We start from the raw sequence: 19,858 nt of genomic DNA, 5'->3' as shown, positions 1-19,858 counted from the left end.
TATCTACACATACAAATTCTCACACACTCCTAGATATGAATGTGATTATTATGTATATCAAAAATGTACCAAGAGTATTAATTACATAGCAAAAATTTTAATATATAAGTAAAGATGCTGGACATGGTTTGCAAAGTTTACTGTGTTTAGGAGTTAACTGGAGGATTTAAAATTTCAGGTGGCTCCTACCTCCTGAAAGATTTCTGACTGGGGCTCAAGACACTATGTTCAAACAATGGTTTAGTTTTTCTTTCTAAGGTTTTGTTTGGGAGTAGGGAGCTGCACTGGGGATTGAACCAGGGTCTCTGCACTGATCTATAGCCTCTTCCTTTCTTATTTTTTTCTTTATGTTGAAACAGGATCTTTCTAAAGCTTGACTTGAACCTCAGATATTCCTGCCTCAGCCTCCTAGAAGAGGGTTCTAATTTTTTTTCTCTTTGTTAGTATGTGTTTGCAGTACAAATCGATCACATTCACCATGGGAAACTGGTACATTTATGGAACACATCTTAATTCATTTTTCTCCCCGCCCCTCCAAACTTCTTCCTCTCACCATTCACAAAAGTTCTTCCATTTTTTCCTTCAGTATTTTCCTTAAAATCTCTTTCCCTTCCTTCCTCAATCTGTTGTTCTCCTTCCCATTTGAAAAAGATCTTCCTACTATCTAGCTTCTCTTCTCTTCCTTACTTATACTTTGGGTTTCTGACACAAGAGAAACAATGTGATATTTAAACCTATGTGTTTTACTTATTTCTTTTAAGATTATAGTCTCAAAGTACATTTATTTACCTAAAAATGCCTCAAATTTATTCTTCATTATGGTACAGTAGTACTCCTTTTTTTATAAATACCATATTTTCTTTTTGCTTTCATTGGTGGATGGGCACGTGGGCTGTTTCCTAGATATAGCCATTACAAACTGTGCTGGTAAAAACATGAGTGTGTGTGTATTGCTGTGGTATGATGACTTTAACCCTTTTGGGAAGATACCTAGAAGGAGAATAGCTGGGTCAAAACTAGTTTTACTTTTTTGAGGAAGTTTTCTACTGATTTCCATAGTGATTATATTGACTTACACTCCCACCAACAATAGAGAAGGGTTGTTTTTTCCCCACAGCTTCGCCAACATTTGTTATTGGTTGATTTCTGGAGGACAGCCATTCTTTCTGGAGTGCAACAGAACCTCACTAGTTGTGTTAATTTGAATTTCTTGAATGACCAGTGATGTTGAACATTTCTGCAATTATTTATTGGACCCTTGTACTTCTTCATTTGAGGACAGTGTATTCATTTCAGCTTCCATTTTTAGACAGGTCTTTAAATTGGGGGGGGATCTAATTTTTTTTGTTCCTTATATATTTTAGAAATCAAATTTCTATTTTTAATAATCTGAATAATTTTGATGATGTTATTCTTTTATTATATTTTGGAAACTAAATCTAGTGCTAATTTCTTACATTATTACAAAGTCTCCTAAAAATGAGACAATATACTACGAAAGGTGCTCCTTCCTATTAGATGATGAAGTTGGCTATGAGTATTGGGCTTTTCCTTCCCTTACCATCTACTGGGTGATTTGAGTATATCACAATCTCTTTAGGTACATGTTATAAAATTCTAGTAGAAATCCATTACTTCCTAGAATATGTACAATGACTCTTGACATACAACTCTATAAAAAATGATAATGAATAGATAAGCATGAGATCTTAGTTACAAAGGAGGTGACAGAGGTATCTTGTTGGTTTCCTAATTAAATGTTTATGGAATATTTGCCAAGGAAGATCTCATATATGAAGTTAATTTCAAGAATCAAGTGTTTCCTGACCTGAAAGCATTGCTAACCAGAGAGAAAGACAAGAAAAGTAAAACTGATTATAAAAATCACATTCTATGTCAGGTAGTGGATATATTATTAATTGGCTCATGGTAGTTATTTCACAGTGCATATCAAAATATCGTACTGTACACTTTAAATATATTTTAAATGTCAATCACAGCTCAATAAAGCTGAGGAAAAGGTACACAGTTCTATTTTGGTGACTATTACTATAAAATACTATAGATGACTTTTGTTAACCTCTCCTTCCTGAAGGGTCCTAGAACACAGAAGCAGGCAGGGATTGAGTGTAACTGGAGAGTCCCTGGAGCTCTTTCTTCTCCAGTGAGTGCAGCCAAGGTTAAAGTCAGGACCTACGCTGCCCACACCAACTGCTGGTATAGATCTGACTGTTCGCAAAGAGAAGTGCAGCACAGCTCTGTGATCGATGCAATGGAATAAATGAAAGGAATTTTAACAAAAGGGATGGTGCTGAACAGGATTTTTAGGAAGGACTATTTGAAGTTTTAAGACAAATTACTCTTGTACTTTAAAATTTCAAAATGAAAAATTACTATACGAATATTTATATGAGTCAGGGAAAACACTGCTTTTAGATCAATGGGAGAAAAACACAAGTATAAAATTCACAATAGAAATCCGGGTGTGGTGGCACATGCCCATAAGCAGCGAGGAGGCTGAGATAGGTCACCCTGGGGTATATCATAAGTTCAAGGTCTGCCTTAAACTACATAGTAAGACCGTGCCTCAAAAAAAATTACAATAGAGCAAATGTTACATAAAAAATTAAGTAGAAGGTAAATTCAACAGTAGAAGATAGTTTTATTTACATTCTTAGGTTAAAAAGGTGAATATAAAAATAAAATGTGAAATACTGTATGTGTATTGCAGAAAACTATAGAAAAATAAAGACAATAAAGTAGGAAAACTATTTGCAATATATATAATGGATGAAAAGCACTCATATTCTTAAACTATTGTGAAAATATCTTAATACAAACTGGTGCTTCAGTAGACAGATGGGCAAAGAACTTAAAATGAATAGTCAGAAAGAACACATATTAACAATACATATTGGACAACGGCAACTGTGAAAGAAATTATAGTTCCTTTCAACCCCAGTATGAGCATGAACTAGTAAGGTTATTCAAAGAAAATGTTGTACTACAAATTAAAAGGAGTTCAGTAACTCTCTGGGTTGGACAGCTCATTCACTTTGGAATTAAATTTCCTATCCAATGGAAGTGATATGATTATGTCAGATGTGTGTACAAATTCATAGTGAGGCTAGCTACATAATAATATTAAAACAATCTATATAGACAAAAAATTGCTTATATTCTTTAGTTAGTTGAGAAAGTACTGTAATAGCACTATATGATAAAGTTCTATCAGATAGAAATGAAAAATGGCTTAGGATATCATATATGAAAAATGGTGTACCCGATTTTCACACTACACACACCCACACAGGATCAGATGTATAGTATAATTTTTCCACAAAACAAAATTTAAATATAGGCTGACTGTAGGCACATTTGTATATTGCCTTAGAGTAAAAGTTATGCAGTAAAGAGAAAAGTTATTTCTTCCAAATTGTAGGATACAGGTAATTCTATTCTTTATACATTTCTGTATTTTCAGTTTTAAAATAATAGACATATATAACTTCTTATAATCACAACAAAATTTTAAAGTAACTATCCCTCAGCAAACTGAAGTTATATAATTAGTTCTTATTTCATCCTTTCACTTACTTTGCTGCTCTAATATATTATTTAATTTATAATAATCATTGCCAAATGACAGCAGAGCCTGCCACAGAAAATGGAATAAAAAATGGCTTGAAGATTGAGCAATTCAGGGCTGGGGATTTAGCTCAGCGGCAAAGTGCCTGCCTGGCAAGCGCAAGGTTGTGAGTTCGGTTCCCGGTATTGGAGAATTCATGTTTTTAAATAGATAATTATTGTACACTGCACTTGCCCAAAAGAAAAATAAGCTTTAGTAGCAAAAGTTTCATATTTTCATTCTGAAGGAAAAGATCACATGTTATTCTGGAATGGCCTCATCATTGACTCTGAGTTCCTCTAAGAGAGCAAAATGATCTCATATTTATGAATTCATCTTTGTAGATACGACTGCAAACTAGCAGTAGACAGATGAAACCAAAAATAACAAAAACAATAGTTTTAAGGGGGGAGATGATTTCCCCCTGGGGCATTTGTCAGCATCCAAGGACAATCTCAGTTTTCAGAACTGTGGAGGTGACGCTATATGTGCTAGTGAATAGAGCCCAGAGGTGGTGCTAAACCTTCTACAGTGCACAGGACTCTCTCCTACAGGAAGGCCAAAACAAAGCAAGCAAGCAGACAGACAAAAAACAGGTTAAGTGTCAGCAGTGATGCTGTGGGAAAACCTTGCAGTTGAGTAAGAGTAAGCTTCGTCAGACCGGAAAATTTTAACATATATTTACAAGCTTCTTAAGAGCATGTCAACAGTTTAAAAATTTTCATGAGTTGTAAAAATGCCTCAGACATGTTAGAATGAGTGAATTTAAAATATAACCAACAGCTGGACTTAGTAATTGTAACATTCTTAGAAAGATTCATGTTTTCGCTAGGATAATATTATTCATTTTTTTTTACATAGGCATTTCTTAAGAATGACTCCTTATTTCATAATGAGAAGAGAATGCAGTAGTTTATATGTAGCATTCCCAGGTAAACACAAAAATTTCTCAATTATTTTCCTTGCATAGCTTATAATTTAAAGACAAGTTTTACATCTTTTAAAAATGTATATTTAGAAACCAAATAAATACGGGCTGCGGGGGGCGGTGAGGGGAGTGTATTTACAAAATTCATATAAAGTTAAAACATGTAATGGGTTGATCAAATATTTATTTTTAGGAAAATTTCTTTGATAGTTTAAAGATTAATTGAGCACTACCCTATACATGTGAACACAATGCATTTTAGCCAAAATTCAAGAGCTTGGGTGAGGAATATTTAAGGATTTCTTAAGAGTTTTTCCAATGGTAGGCTAAGATAAAGTAAGAAATGTCACAAGAACTGAACTAAAAGACAATGGTGAATGAGATTAGAAGCTCACCCCTATGAGGGGCGTGGCTGGAGGAATGAATGGTTATGATGGGGCCTGACCTGGAAAAGCAGCAGGCCCTGGAATTTACGGTTAAAGATCAGGGAAGCACGCTAGGTTTGGCCACTGTCCTTCCCCGCGCCTGATAAATTGCTTAGATTAACCTAAAGAATGTCATGTAGCAGACCTTGTTCTTTGATACAACTGCTCACCCAAGCTGTTTTTATTCCTCTTTCTTTGCAATAAAAGCCACAGAGTTTTTGGTTCAGCACTGCTCCTTTGAGACTCCCACCTGCTGTGTACTCTCATCAGGCCAGTCCGTCCGGGCCTCTTGGTGTTTGGACTAAGTCGCACTTCCAAGCAATCTTGTCATCCTCTGCACCACCATAGTCGCACACTGTGACACACCCACTCTTTTCTCCTGGGCCCTACTGTTGCTACTCCAATTCATGTTTTCATTACCTTCTAATTGAAAATTAAAGTTGACACCTGTTTTCCTTATCTCTATTCTCTTTTCCAGTGCATCCCATGAACACCAGCAATCACTGCTCTTGAAGCGTAACTCTAACTGGTTTAATTCCCTAACAGTCCCTCTTGAGGTCCCAACAACTAATAAAGCCCACACACATTCTGGAAGTCCTAGTGAGCTTCTCTTCTTGTAGACAATGATAAAAATAAGACCCCAAACTTAAACACAGATAATAAACCATACCCTGTAAAGCTGCTCTTACAATGCTTACAATAATTGTGAAGCACAGAGGAAGAAGGTAGGAGTGCTAGGCAGTTTTCTGCAGCCAGTAAAATATTTCAAATAATAAAAGAGTAAAGGAGAAAAGTATTGTGATTTTTATGACTTTTATTGAATGACTACTACGTGCCAAGGAATGTTCCAGGCATGTGACTTAGAAGGAAAGTCTCTGGAGCATATTAGCTAGAATTTATGTATCATTATTTTTACAGCTAAAAATATTCTCAGCTCCTTGAATTTATTCTTCCCAAATAATTGGCTAATTGTAAGGCATATCATACCTGTTTTGAATATTGTACTTCAGATAAATTTTTTCTTGCTTATGAGCTTTTGTGTCTAAAGGATTCCAGATTAGTTACTAAAGTAGAAGGGAGGGATATTTGTTGCTATGAAACAATGTTGAGTAAAACAAAGCTGAATTGTTTAACCAGAAGTACTATGTCTAAAAACATAAAAAAAAATCTACTTTGCATTTTTATTAACCCTTGAGCTGATGAATTTCTTCTATATTAAGACTCTAGATTCCGTTTTTGAGGTCAGTATCACTCAGCTTGGAAAAGGCACTTATGTTGGGAAACCACACTCTCTTATCAAGTCAAGTTCTCTGAAATTTCTAACTGCTCCTAAAACAACTCACTGTTGACTGTTAAGGCTGCTTTACAAAAATATCGAGCCAAAACACATTTCTCAATTTTATGCTATTTAGACATCTAACTGAACAATAACCTCCTTTATGCAATTTATCTTTTATGAACTTTTCCACAGGTATACTACTGCAAATTAAATTCCTGGTAGGGGGAACATGAAGGTAGAAATATCTTGTAGTTTTAAAAAGAGAAAGTTTAAAAAAATATGTAGATAGCTCTGGTAAGAAGTTTTGCTGCAATTATCTTGATTTTAATAAATTACAATGTAGACAAGCAAGAACTGTGCTGACGACTCAGTCTACCTTTTAATATAGACATACTGTTTTGAGAAATATGTAGGTGAATAAATGAATTTATTTATTCATTTATCACACTGAATGAAAGATGAAAATAATTACATCAATGAAATGTTCCACTAATATTCATAAACTAAAACTTAAGATTTCAGTCTACACAAAGCATAACTGTAGGGCAAATTTTATTACAAGTTTGAAATCTGACCTCTAAAGGTCACACGTAGAGTTAAACATTTACATTCTACTATGTTCTGTATCAAAAGGTAGAATTAATGTTTAAAGTTTCACTACAGGAAACAATCCATTTAAGCAATACAGACAAGCTTCAAACACTTGCTTCTTCAAGTGTTTCAGTGACTACTTCAGTGACTACTCTGATTGCAGTCAGCTTCCTGACACTAAAATATGACTCAGCATTAGCCAGCTCAGTTAGTTCAATGGTAGTAAAATTAAATATTTCATATTTACTAATATTTGCCAGGTGCACGTCTATGTAGCAAGTGTTTGCCAATCTGGATTTCATTTCAATGTTTAATTTTCCCTTCTCTATCAAAACAATATATTCCAAGGAGATTAAGGGATCTACTTGAAAGAGAGAGAGGGAGAGAGAGTGTGGGAGAGGGAGTTAGCAGTCCAAAAGAAAAGCAGTATTTCTTCATTAATAAGCCAATCGTTATTCATTCATACAATTAATATTTATTGGATATTTAGATGGCAGAAACTTTTCCATGTACTGAGAAAGGGACAGGAATAAATCAGAAGTACTTCTGCAAGAGGGAGATAAAATATGTGTAAAATACAAGAAGACAGACAGTGGTAGGTGCCACAAAGAAAGAAGAGGATAAGGGGCTGGGGATTTAGCTCAGCGGCAAAGCACCTGCCTGGCAAGCACAAGGTCGTGAGTTCGGTTCCCAGTACCGGAGAAAAACCAAAAAAAAAAAAAAAAAAAGAAGAGGACAGTGTTTGGGAGTTTCTGAGGAAGTGGTTATATAGTTAGGGTGGAATTTTAACTTTATTTTGGCTTTGGGATCTGCCTGGGATTTGTGCAGGACCTTCTGAGGGTGTGCGAGTGGGTCATGGGAGTATGGCCTTGTGATCTGTGGACCTCTTGGTCCCTCACCCCTTCTGCTCTAATCCCGTTTTGCTTCCCAGCTGCCATGAGTGGTTAGCTTTGCTCCACCATGTCTTTCTGCTGTGATGTTCTTACCTTGCAGGTAGCCAATAATGGACTGACACAGTAAGCAAATTCACTCTCTCCTCCAAGTTGTGGGTATTGACTACTGTGTCTCAGTGCCAAGAAATCTCACTAATGGAATATTTCCAGCTGTGTTAATCAAAGAAGCAGTTCACTCCGGAGCTCTTACTTTATATGCCTATATATACCTATTGATAAACAGAACACCTATGTACTATGTGCACTTATGTATTATTTTCATAGAGTCCTATGAAGTGGGCTTAACAAGAATTTCCCTAGGCTGATGTTTCCTTCAAGTTTTCATTCACTAACTCCCACATCCAACCTGCCATGAGACTATCAATCCCCACCTACTCTTCTGTTTGGACTGGAACCTGATCTTTCTCCCTATGGCAAAACTCTTGACACCTACCACCACAGTCCTGAATGAAATCTCTCATACCACTTTAACAAGTGGCAGAATTATTTTTTATTTAGCAATGATTACCACCAGTTCATTTAGTGCATGTCGATTTATTACCATTCTAATTACAAACCCTCTCCAACTGCTTTGGTCTCTCAGTCATGTTTTCAGTAAAAACTATGCTTCATAATTCAATGAAAAAAATAGCAGATGTTAAATAGCACCTCTGTTATATACACTGGAGCTCCCAATCTTTCTCCAAAGCTATTAACTGCACAGGTTCTTGCATACTTTTTTTCTTGTTCCTTTTGTAGCAACACTTGACTCTGTCATTGTCCTCTCTTCAGCATATTCACCTTTTTTTCTTTCTCATTCCTATTAGCATACAAGGTTGTTCCTTTCACAAATTTAAAAAACAGATAAGAGCATACAGAAAATAATAGCAGGAGAAAAACCCTTTATAAGCCTATAACCTTATGACCTACTGCCATTTTCTGCTCTCCTTCAGAGCTTAAATTTTTGACTTTTTTTGGTAGGGTGAGGTTCTTTGAGACAGGCTCTTGCTATGTACTTCAGGCTGGCCTTGAACTCACTATGGAGTCCAGGCTGGCCTGGAACTCTCAGCCATCCTCCTGCTCAGCCTCTCAAGTGCTGGGATTGCAGGCACGTCATGCTCAGCTCGAGTTTAAATTTTTGAAAAGGTCTACACTTGCGTGTTTCTCCATTTCCAAGGCTTCCGTCCACACTCCAACTGTTTTTTGTTCCCATTTCTCCACCAGAACCAGATCCCAACAACTTTCACGGATGCTCTTTGCCCCATCATATCTTCTCTTCGGTGTGTTACTCTTTTTAAAACTGTGTGTGCTTTGTCTCCGAGACCATGCTCTTCCTTTTTCTCCTCTTTGTTCTATTATTATCAATAACCTTTGCTAACTTCTATCCATTATCCCAATGTGAGTTCTAAGGTTTCAGAAATAGTTCCCTTTTGTTACACTCCTACATAGCTTCATCCGACCCTAACCCTCCCCAAATGAGCTGTTTCTGAGGACTGAGATGCATGTATCAAGACTACATTTTTCCTCAAAGCTAACTGCCATTAGATTTCTCAAGATCTCATTTCTAAAATATTTAAAATGGAATTCATTAATTTTCTCTCCAAATCCATTTCCTCCCCAGTTTCTCCCATCTTACAAACCTAAGTAAACTTACCAGTTTGTCAATCATGCGTCTCTCAGCAAGTCTTAATATTCTTACTGTCACAGCAGTGCTCCCCATATCCCCTGCAAACCTCGTTCTCTAAACCGCTGCCATCTCTGCCTGATTGCCTGTGTAACCTCATAATCAGTCTTCTCAGTTGCTCTACTGATTCCTCCAATTAGCTTTCACCAGACATCACAGGAACCCTTGATCAATGCTCACTGAATGAAGATGTCACTCATTTAATCTGGTTTCTCACTAGAAATAAAACCCACCTACCAACATGAAGGCTGGGAATTGTCTGGCTCCTGTTAACTTTCCAACTCTCTCCCATGTCATTCCATTTCATTTCCACAGTCACTCATGCAACTTTCATCTCTCATAAACTCCAAGCTTTTTTCATGGCTAAAACTTTAGCAAACATTGTGTCTTTTTCCTGGAATTATATTATCCTGGCACTATAGGTGACTGATGCCTTGTCTTCATTACGGTTTCAGTTTAAATGCCAAAAAGTTGTTACACTTTTCTATCCACTGTCGCTAATACCCTGACTTACACAGTCTAGTTAAGCATTTTTTCCTTTCTATCATTTCAGACAGTGTAACCCTAACTTAGAGTCTTTGGCTTACTCCAATTCACGCCCGTACCTGGCCGTTTGCACAGTGAACACTTGCTCCCTCATAGCATACTTGGATTATAGTATTCAGAGAAAGAATAAAAGAAAAGAGTAGGCACAAGCAATTTCCTTTCATGTCATGAAATAATTTTATAGATAACATTTTTCTAAAACCAAGGTAAATCAGAAAATTATTTAAAGATAATTTAACTTAAAGCTTATTAAAACTGTCAAAAAAGTAAATATAATGATATATTTATCTTCTTAAAATAGGTAAGATCTCATTTTAGAAGTTGTTCCCTGTTTAGTCTGAATCTAGAAAAAAACAAAATAAGCACAATTTTCTTTATTTGAGTGAACAGTGAAGGAACAGTAGAGTATTTGTATTTTAACTAATTTTTTCATTATGTTAGTATTGGAAGTTAAGTCAATGTAGGAATAAACACAGGAAATTTACATTCCTTTAATCTGAACATTTTCAAATTCAATTAAAATCAAATATGAGTAGTTGAGTGTTAGAAGAAAGTTTAAAATTTTCTTATGAAATAAAATGCAAGAAAGCAGGGAATTTTTAAAAGAGGGAGGGAGGGAAAATGGAAAACCTTAGTCTAATGATAGTTCAATAAAAATAAAATATTTTACTCATGAAAGTATTAATTCATGAAAATTATAGTAAAGAAAACTCGCATTCATTTCGTATTTTAAGTAGAAATTTTCCAAGCACTTAGTTGTATTTTTCTTCCTCTGTGTCATGCAAGGTAAACCGAATTAACAAATAGCCTTACAAATACATTCTAAAAGTCAATAATTTAGGGCATGGGAAAGAGAGAATTATATTACAACTTAGACCTCCAGCCCTTCTTTTCCTCACATAACATACAGGATTATCAAATTGCTCTCAGAGCCCGATAAATCAGCCATTGATTAATTGCTTCCCTCAAACTCTGGAATCTAACTCCAGGATGTGGACTCACATTCCCTGAACTGCATCAGAAGCTCTAACAGGACACCCTAAAGCATTGCCACTTCCTGTCTGGACCAAATCTCTTATTAATTAATAGCAGTAGTGACAGTATAGTAGTAGTAACAGGAGTAGTGTATGATTATTACCATTTTACCTGAATATAGTCCTACCCTACCAGAAAACAAAGCTGAAAAGCATATAAAGATAGAGGGAGAAGGGTGAAAAAGGAGAGGGAGGGAAGAAAAGGGGAGAAGGGGTTGAGGGAAGAGGAAGATACTGAGATCAGAAAAAAAGCTTGCCTGCAAAATAGTGTATCTATAAGATATAAAATGCCTCCCAAAGAAGAAACCCCAGCCAGCGGAGTTGGTCTATGGTGTCCAGCACGAATCTGCACCGCAAGGTGGTGGCCAGCAACAGCAGAGACTAACAGGTGGTTGTGTCAACAGCTGGTCTCAGCATTATCCAATGTTGCCAGGACTGCCAGAGCTGCACTTTGTCAATTCAGCTTCTATCTGAATTGGGTAGAAGAACCTTGGCTGACTGGCAACGCAGTAAGTAACATTTCTCCCAGCTCTCTCTGCCACACACTTACTTCCTTGGAGGCAGAAAACTAACAGACTGAAAAGCGAGAACAAGAAACTACTTTTTCCTTACATCATGGAAGGCAGAGCATTGTGCCTCAGCAATCAGAAAGTGACTAGAACACCAAGCCCTTTGCCCTCCTGCTTCCATGACGGCTTGTAGCCAGACTTAAGAGTCCTTCAACCACCAACACCCAGTCACCCACACAATGCTACACACACAACAAAGCTAGAGAATGTTTCATCTCTGCAGAATGTTTTATCTCTACAGAATTTTGTACCTCTTTGTGACTACAGGGAAAAGTTACATAGTTGTTTGCTGAGATGTTTCCTATTGTGGCCATTGCAGTTGAAGGGGATCTCTGTACACTTATCTATTAATTTGACTTAACAAATAAACTGAATTAGCAAGTGAAATCTTTCTAAAAACCACACCGCAAACCCAGATGGAAATGACTGTGAGTTCATAAAAATCTTTAAGGAAGAAATTGTACCAATCCTACCCCAAGCATTTTCCAAACCATAGAATAGGATAAAACACATCCTATTTTAATGATGCCACTGATTAAACTGATACCAAAGTTAGAGAAACATATGGGTATGAAACAATTTCTCAGAGGTATGTTTCTTAGAAACATCGAGTCAAAATGTTTGTTAGCAAAACAGCAAACTGAATCTAGCAACAAATAAACAAGGTAACAACTGTGAAAATGAGCTCTAGCCCAGAAGTACAAGCCCAGAAGTTTTAACATCTGATAATCAGTCTACAGAAATAAACCCTATTAATAAAAAAGAAAAACATCACATAGCATCTCAATAATACACATAAATACATTTAACAAAAATCTAATACTCAATCTTGATAAAACTTTCAGTAAACTAGAAGTTTGAGCATCCTCATTCTTAGAAAAGGTATCTACTGACATACAGTTACCATCATATTTGACAGAAGACTGAGTGCTTCCCCATTACTTGAAATGAGGCAAAGTCTGCTTGCACGGTTTCAATTCAACCTGGAGGTAACAGCTAGTGCAATTATGCAAATTAATTAACAGAATAGGGACATTCAAAGAAGGGTAGACATAAAGGTGTCTTTACCCAGAGACTATATGATCTACATACAGAAAAATTTAAGGAAACACAAAAAACTATTAGAACTGAAAAATGAATTTTAACAGGGTTACGAATTATAAGACCAATACACAAAAATCAATTATATTTTGATACACTGGCAACCAATAGTCACAAAATGAAATCAAGACAATAACTGCACTCATAGCCATGCCTTACATAGTAAATGAGTTGGGAATCGATTTGCTTAAAGAGGAACAAGACCTATGTAGTGAAAAGTATACAACTTTGCTCACAGAAATGAAAGATCTAAGCAAATGGATACTCCTACAATGTTCATAGCTTGAACCACTCTCATAATGAAAACTTTCCCCACACTGATCTATAAATTAAATTTGATCTCTATCAAAATTTCACCAGGGGGCTGGGGATTTAGCTCAGTGGCAAAGCGCTTGCCTGGGAAGCGCAAGGTTGTGAGTTCTGTTCCCGGTACTGGAGAAAAACAAAACAAAACAACACCCAACAAAACACCAACCAAACAAACAAACAAAAAAATTTCACCAGGATTTTTTGTAGAAATTTCAAGCTGGTGTTAAAATGTGTACAAAGAACCCCAAATAGGGGCTGGGGATTTAGCTCAGCAGCAAAAGCGCCTGCCTGGCAAGCGCAAGGTCGTGAGTTCGGTTCCTGGTACCGGAGAAAAACCAAAAAAAACCCCAAATATATAAATTAATTTTTTTCAGGAAAACACTTTAAATGCTACTTTACATCATAATTGCTGGGTTACAGCTTTAGCAATTTTTATTGGCAATTTTGAAAACAGTATTTTCAAGTCGTGAATGTCCCTGAGTTCTGCTTAAAGTGGAGCCTGTTCAGAGACAGTCTTAGCACCTCCCACTGAACCAAATACTGTGTGCCTTGCATGTGGAAGAGCCACAAGGGCTTGCTCTACACATAACCACAGCCTGTGGCATCCAGCACTTTGCAGCTCTCCTGTATCACATCCATGGGATCCACAGAACCAGTGGCTTTCATGCTCCAGATGAAGTGCAGGGATCAAGGTTTTGCTTTTTGTCTTTATCCCTTTGCTTGTCAGATACACTGCAACACCCTGTGAATTTTAAAGTTAATTTACTAAAAAAAAAAAAAAAACCAAATTAGTAGAGCCTCAATTCTGTGTCTGGAACAGTGGTATGATTTCATGGGACAAGCTGGGCAAGGCAGGTGAGCCACTGTAGGCTATAGTTCACCACTCTTGGGGCCGGACACAGAAAGTGCTAAGAGGGACAGTGGCTTTGGCGAAGTGGACTTGGATTCCCGGTGGTTGCACTGCTAATACTATGGGTTGAAGTACTGGAGTTCTCTGATCAGGAACAGTGTTGCCATTCTGAATCACTGTCTGTCTGCAACGGTTCTCTCACTGCAAATGTGTGGCCATGTTGTTCCACCCGATGCTGTGCTGCTACTGGGAACAGCAGGCTTTTTCTTGTGTTAGGAGTATTTGCCTTGTTGAGCTTACTTGAGTTCCCACACATAGGAACTATGAATATTCTTTCCTCCCAGTGCACTGCTGCAAGATCTCTGGTAGGGGATTCCATCTTCTTTGAAGTTACTCTCTGTGGTGCTGCTCTCATTCCACGGATATGCAACAACTGAAGGAATATTAATCCAGCAGGCTCACTCTACAGTCTCTGCTTTTGGCTAGAAGAAACGCTTCTCTGCACCCTGCGGTGATCAGACTGGCCTGTGCGGTTGCTGAGTTCACGGCTTGGCCTCACGCTGGCAAGTGAAAGGTTCCTGCTAGATCTGGATCCTGCTAGCCTCCAACCCAGAGGATTTTTTTCCCTCAGCAACAAGTATGTTAGCTATGATTTCATGAAATTTCATTTCACTAAGAGATTCCTGAATTTCTTCTTGTGGAAATCTTGTTAGCACCATATCTATTCTTTTCTGGTCTGAGATGTTCAGTTCTGGATCAATGAATGGTTCAAATGCTTCTTGCCCTGCAGTGATCCACCTGCCCCTCCAGATTTGCTCTAGACCGCCTTGCTTAGAACTAGGACACACCTGATAAGCTTTCCACAGTCTGTGGACATGTGGAAAGGGATTCCATATTTCCTTACACTCTCACTCATTTCCTTCAGATTTTATTCACAGAAAGGAAAGATCCACTTACTAGAGTATACAAAGTGACCCTAACAATCCACACATCGACTTCTGGCCCGTCATACTCCTTTCCCTGGCAGCACACAGAGGACTACCATAAAAATGTCTACTTTATTGTCAACAATAAATTCACAACTAAAAACAAAATCTGCTGTTTCTAATGTTCATATCCACATCTAACAATATATTTTCTGCCTTGAGGACCTGGTGAACAATATTTTCATGGCAATATTATGCTGCACACATAATCTGTCTAAATTTAGCTCTTGCTTCTTTTTCCTTCATTCTCCAGTGTAACCAAATAGTGAAATACTTTAGCTCTGTTTGCATGTTCCACAATTAAGTAGAGTGATTTTTCAGTTTCAGTGACTTCAGACAACTTCACTATTTGGATGATTTAAAATTTTCACTATTTTTACTTACTGGAAAAACTTCTGTAGTCTTCTTCGATTCAATGGAGTTTTGTCAATTATTTTTACAGCAACCTCTCTCCTGTAAAGATGTGTCTTGTCAATTTCACTTTTATACATTTCTCTTGTTGGTTGTTTTTAACAGTGTGTAGTTTTCTATGCAAGTTTGTTTCTTTGCACAGGAAGCTGCTGAATTTAAACCTCAAGCTCGAGATGTGCCCAATGTGGGAGGTAACTTCTGACGGTCCACATCCATGTGAGTTGTGCAGCATATGTGAGCTTCTTCATTGTTACCTTCAGTGTCTAGACATCAGTCTTCTTTGTATGATTTAAAGGAAGAAAAATAAATTCCTAAATATGCCCTAACTAGCAAAGTTAGTAACTACCTGCTGGTTATCACCGGCAGGATTAGGATAGGCAAAGGGTAGGGAAAGGAAGGGAAGACAAGGAAAGAGTAGGACAGGAAATAGGAAAACAATAGTTACCAACTCACCACTCACCAAAATGAATAAATCATCACGTTCTGCAAGTGCGTAACAACAAAAAGCAAAAGTGTAAAATAAAATAAAAATAAAAACCCACATAGTACTGAAAAAACAAAAATAATTTGGAAGTGTCACATTTTTAATTACGTTTTCAGCTTTGGCACTTGTTCCCACACTGTTCTTATGTCAGACGCCACTCCCAGTCACACTGGCTTCAGCTGAAAAGTATATGGATTTCTGTCTTGGGAGCTGCACTGTCCTTTTCTCAAATAACTGAACATGCAGAAATTTGCTTGCAGAAATGTCCAGAAGATTTTTGTGTCCACGGCTTTAAGTGAGGTCAGTCTCTTCCATCAGAATTCACTCTGTTTCTAGTCGGGCCTCCTCACCACACTCACAGCTCCCAGGAGACTTCATCAAGTTCATGACCTCATCCTAAGGGCAGGGACATCGCCATGTGCAGCCTGGTAATGCTTGGGGCCAGCATCTCTTTAACAAGGTCCTCTTGCTGATCTGATCATGGAGTACTTCGTCCTTCCTCCCATTATTCTACATGACAAGGTCGTGATGTTTCTGCTAGCTTGTGTGTATGGGGCAAGCAGTGGCCCAAACATCTTCACTGGACTGCCGACTCAGTGCACTCACTTAGATTCCACCTTGCACTAGGAACACAACCAGCAAACTTCAAGAAACAACAAGAGTTCAGTGCAACAGACGTTGACAGTCCTCAGAGTCTGAAGTAACTATGTTGTGTTTAGGTCAGGAAGAACAAGTCTGAGCCCTCTACGTGAGGGAGTGGGTCAAGCTGCAAGGATCGCAGTGTGTGAGGGTCCACGCAGTGTGACTTCAGAAGATGCAGCCTTGCAGTACTGTTAGCAGAAATCAAAGTTATATGCGCAAAGACCCTCAAGAATGTTCTTAATCTGACTCACCAAAACCTCCTGTAGAAAATAATTTTAAAAAAGAAAAAAGTTACAGGACTCACATCCAGCTTCAAATTTTCTCTAACAGTACACTAGTTAAAACAGTCCTGAAATTGGCTAAAGCATCGATAGGTCAGACAAGCGAGTCTAGAATAATCCCTAACTCCACCCTTCAATCCTATATTTCTAGTTAAAAGATTTTTGACAAACATATCAAGGCAAATCAATGGGGGAAAAGGATGGTGTATTCAACAGATGGTACTAAAACAACTGGCTAATTATATAGAAAAACAAAAGCAAAATGAGTAAGACAATAGCAAAAACACACCCTCACTTTTCACCTTACTCATAAATTAACATAAAATACACTATACACTTATATGTAAGAGTTAACAAGACTATGAAAGTATTAGAATAAAAAGTAATTTCATCTCTATGCCCTCGAATTAGGTATATCCTAGATGTGAGATCAAAAGTGTAATTTCAAAGATAAAAGTTGAACTTCATGAAAATTAAAGTTTTGTTCTTCAAAGAAAACCATTAAAAAATTAAAAGATAAGCCCACAGTGTATAAAGTATTCTCAAATCATGAATCAGATAAATTGATTTATATACAGAATACATGAAGAACTTTCCAAATAAATAAAACAAACACGTTTTTAAAGAAGCACAAAATATGTGAAGTTATTTCACTAAAATTTGTATTCAAGTGGTACTAGATATATGAAAAAGAGTCTGAACATCAATGATCTGATCAGATAGCTCATTAAATAAGAGAAGAAATGACGTATAACTAAGAAATAATATGAACTGTTATTAGAGAAATGCCTTTAAAGCCTTAGGAAGATTTTATTTCACATCCACGAGAATAGATTAAAGAAATGGAATACTAAGTGCTAGTAAGGATGTGCAGCAACTGGAACTCTGACTTTACAAAAATAATTGGCCAATTTCCTATAAAGCTGAACACACACTTATCAACAGTCTCCCTCCTAAGTATTTATTCAAGGAAATGACAACTTATGTTCATAAAAAGATCCTGTGCATGTATTTGTGGAAAATTTATTCATAATAATTAAAACTGAACATTTTGAATATATGAAATACAATGGTATATTCATACAACTGAATTACTATGCAGAAATTAAAAGGCACATACTACTGATACATATAATGATATAAAACCACCCCAAATGTATTATGAGTGAATTCAGTACTCTACAAATGCTCAGGAAACAGAAGGCACTATCATATTGTTTTTCATTTTAGAAAAATCATCATTAGTTTCGTACAGAAAATAGATAACAACTTCCAAAACAAATGCTCAAAATTTACAACAGAATGTAATACTTTTATAGACTATCAAAGTCAAATGTCAACTTAACATAGAATAATTTCTTGCATGAATGAAAGCAATTAGTGGAATTTAAGAAAGTGTTAAAATATCAGAGTTGTGTGGGGGAAACCTAGGGAATTGTAAAAGTACATGTTTGACAAGAAAATGGTCAGAATAAAATAGTATGAAGGTTCAAATATATGTACATGCATGTCCATGATCCCAAATTTAAGATTTCATTTATGAAAGGGCTGTCAAGAACTAGACACCTAATTTTCAGGTATGTGGTTTTATAATAAAAATAATAAAGAAAAACAAACAGAATGATAACTTCATGACTGTAGGAAAGCAGGAATTTAATAAACACAATTTGAAAATATTGTCATAATTTTCTTTTTACTTTAAATGATTTTCAATGCAAATAACATTTGCAAATATTTTTAATTTTACTGAAGGTACCATCTGAAATGAGACCAGCTTTTTGCTTTGAAAGAATATATCTATTTCTTTCCTTTTTACTTATTTGTTTTCATTTTTTAATTACTAAGCAATCTTGTAAAACTGATTTGCATCTCACATTTTAAAATGTCTAATGCATTTTAGGCATTTATGTCTGTTCTCTTTCATTAGCATTTTCTTATTCCATCTTTCCTCTTATGTCCCCAGGTTTTGCTTTTTATTTTTTATTATTTTAAGAAAGTTGTCTGTGGGGCTGGGGATTTAGCTCAGCGGCAAAAGCGCTTGCCTGGCAAGCGCAAGGTCGTGAGTTCGGTTCCTGGTACCGGAGAAAAACAAACAAAAAAAAAAAAAAAAAAAAGAAAGTTGTCTGTTTTGAAAGGATTGCTCTTCCTGGAATTTCACTGCTGCTTCTCAGTCTATTGGGAACATTTTTCCTTGGCTCTTTCTTCACTTAGAATTCCTTTCTTTATCCCTTGCTAACTGCAAAGTGATACAAATATAATTTTTAGATCCCAAATTACAATTTCTCAAAACCATCTTTTTATTTTTTGGCTCCAGGAATCAAACTCAGGACTTGCCCTTGCCAGGCAGGTGCTGGGCCACTGAGCTATATCCCTCGCCCTTCAAAACCACCTTTTGAATTATAAGTGAAAATATATTTTCAGTTAATTATATAACTTTAGATTTTTCAAAATATCAAATTGCTTTTATGTAGTACTTTTTTCTTTAAGTTTAGGATGAAATGAAAGGTTTTTTTTCTTGTTATTCTATCAGGGCAAGGTTAGTGATTGTGTGCTTTTACATGAACAAATGAGAATTATTTTGCGTAGATACATACTGAACACAATAAATAATAAGTTAACAGTATTAAGTTATTATTAGAATATTGCAAATTTATTCCACTTATTGGATATTAAAAAGCTAGCATTTTGACTCATAGGCGTTTTAACCAGTTCTATTCTTTACATACTATGAAACAGAAAAGAAAAGAAAAGAAAAGAAAAGAAAAGAAAAGAAAAGAAAAGAAAAGAAAAGAAAAAGAAATATGCTACAAGTACATATGCACTCCCACTACCTTACTTGTTTCAGCACTAGATGTTCTGGACAGAGGTTCCTAAAGGGAATTTGCCCAGAAATTAAATTTCTATTTTTGCCTCTTTAGGTGTGTAGAAAGAACTCAGTGGAACAGTTAATACTTAGAAACAAAATTTAATAGCTTACAGATGTAAATTTCTGATCAAGGCCACGGTGAAGGGAGCACTGCAAGGCTTACACTTGGACTCAGGAGGGGGAACAGTGAACTGCAGGTGTGACTGGACATCACACCCAGTGGCATCCTGTCTACTGCTTCAAAGAGATGTCTGTCACTTGGGTCATTTTCAAAATTATCATTTGTGAAGACTGCAATTGTTTTAATGAGGT

General features: G+C 36.4%; 1 protein-coding gene and 1 pseudogene across 1 annotated transcript in view; both read right to left on the bottom strand.

The window, feature by feature from the left end:
* The window catches only part of Vegfc (vascular endothelial growth factor C), a 114,470-nt gene that overhangs the window by 35,168 nt on the left and 59,444 nt on the right, over positions 1-19,858 (bottom strand). The gene's annotated exons all lie outside the window — the stretch shown is intronic.
* Positions 13,904-16,144, bottom strand: LOC102009792 (annotated as a pseudogene).

The sequence above is a fragment of the Chinchilla lanigera genome, unplaced genomic scaffold (assembly GCF_000276665.1).
Source record: "Chinchilla lanigera isolate Chin_1 unplaced genomic scaffold, ChiLan1.0 scaffold00002, whole genome shotgun sequence".
Taxonomy (NCBI): domain Eukaryota; kingdom Metazoa; phylum Chordata; class Mammalia; order Rodentia; family Chinchillidae; genus Chinchilla; species Chinchilla lanigera.
The sequence above is the reverse complement of the archived record's forward strand: the minus strand, read 5'-3'. Positions and strand labels throughout refer to the sequence as shown.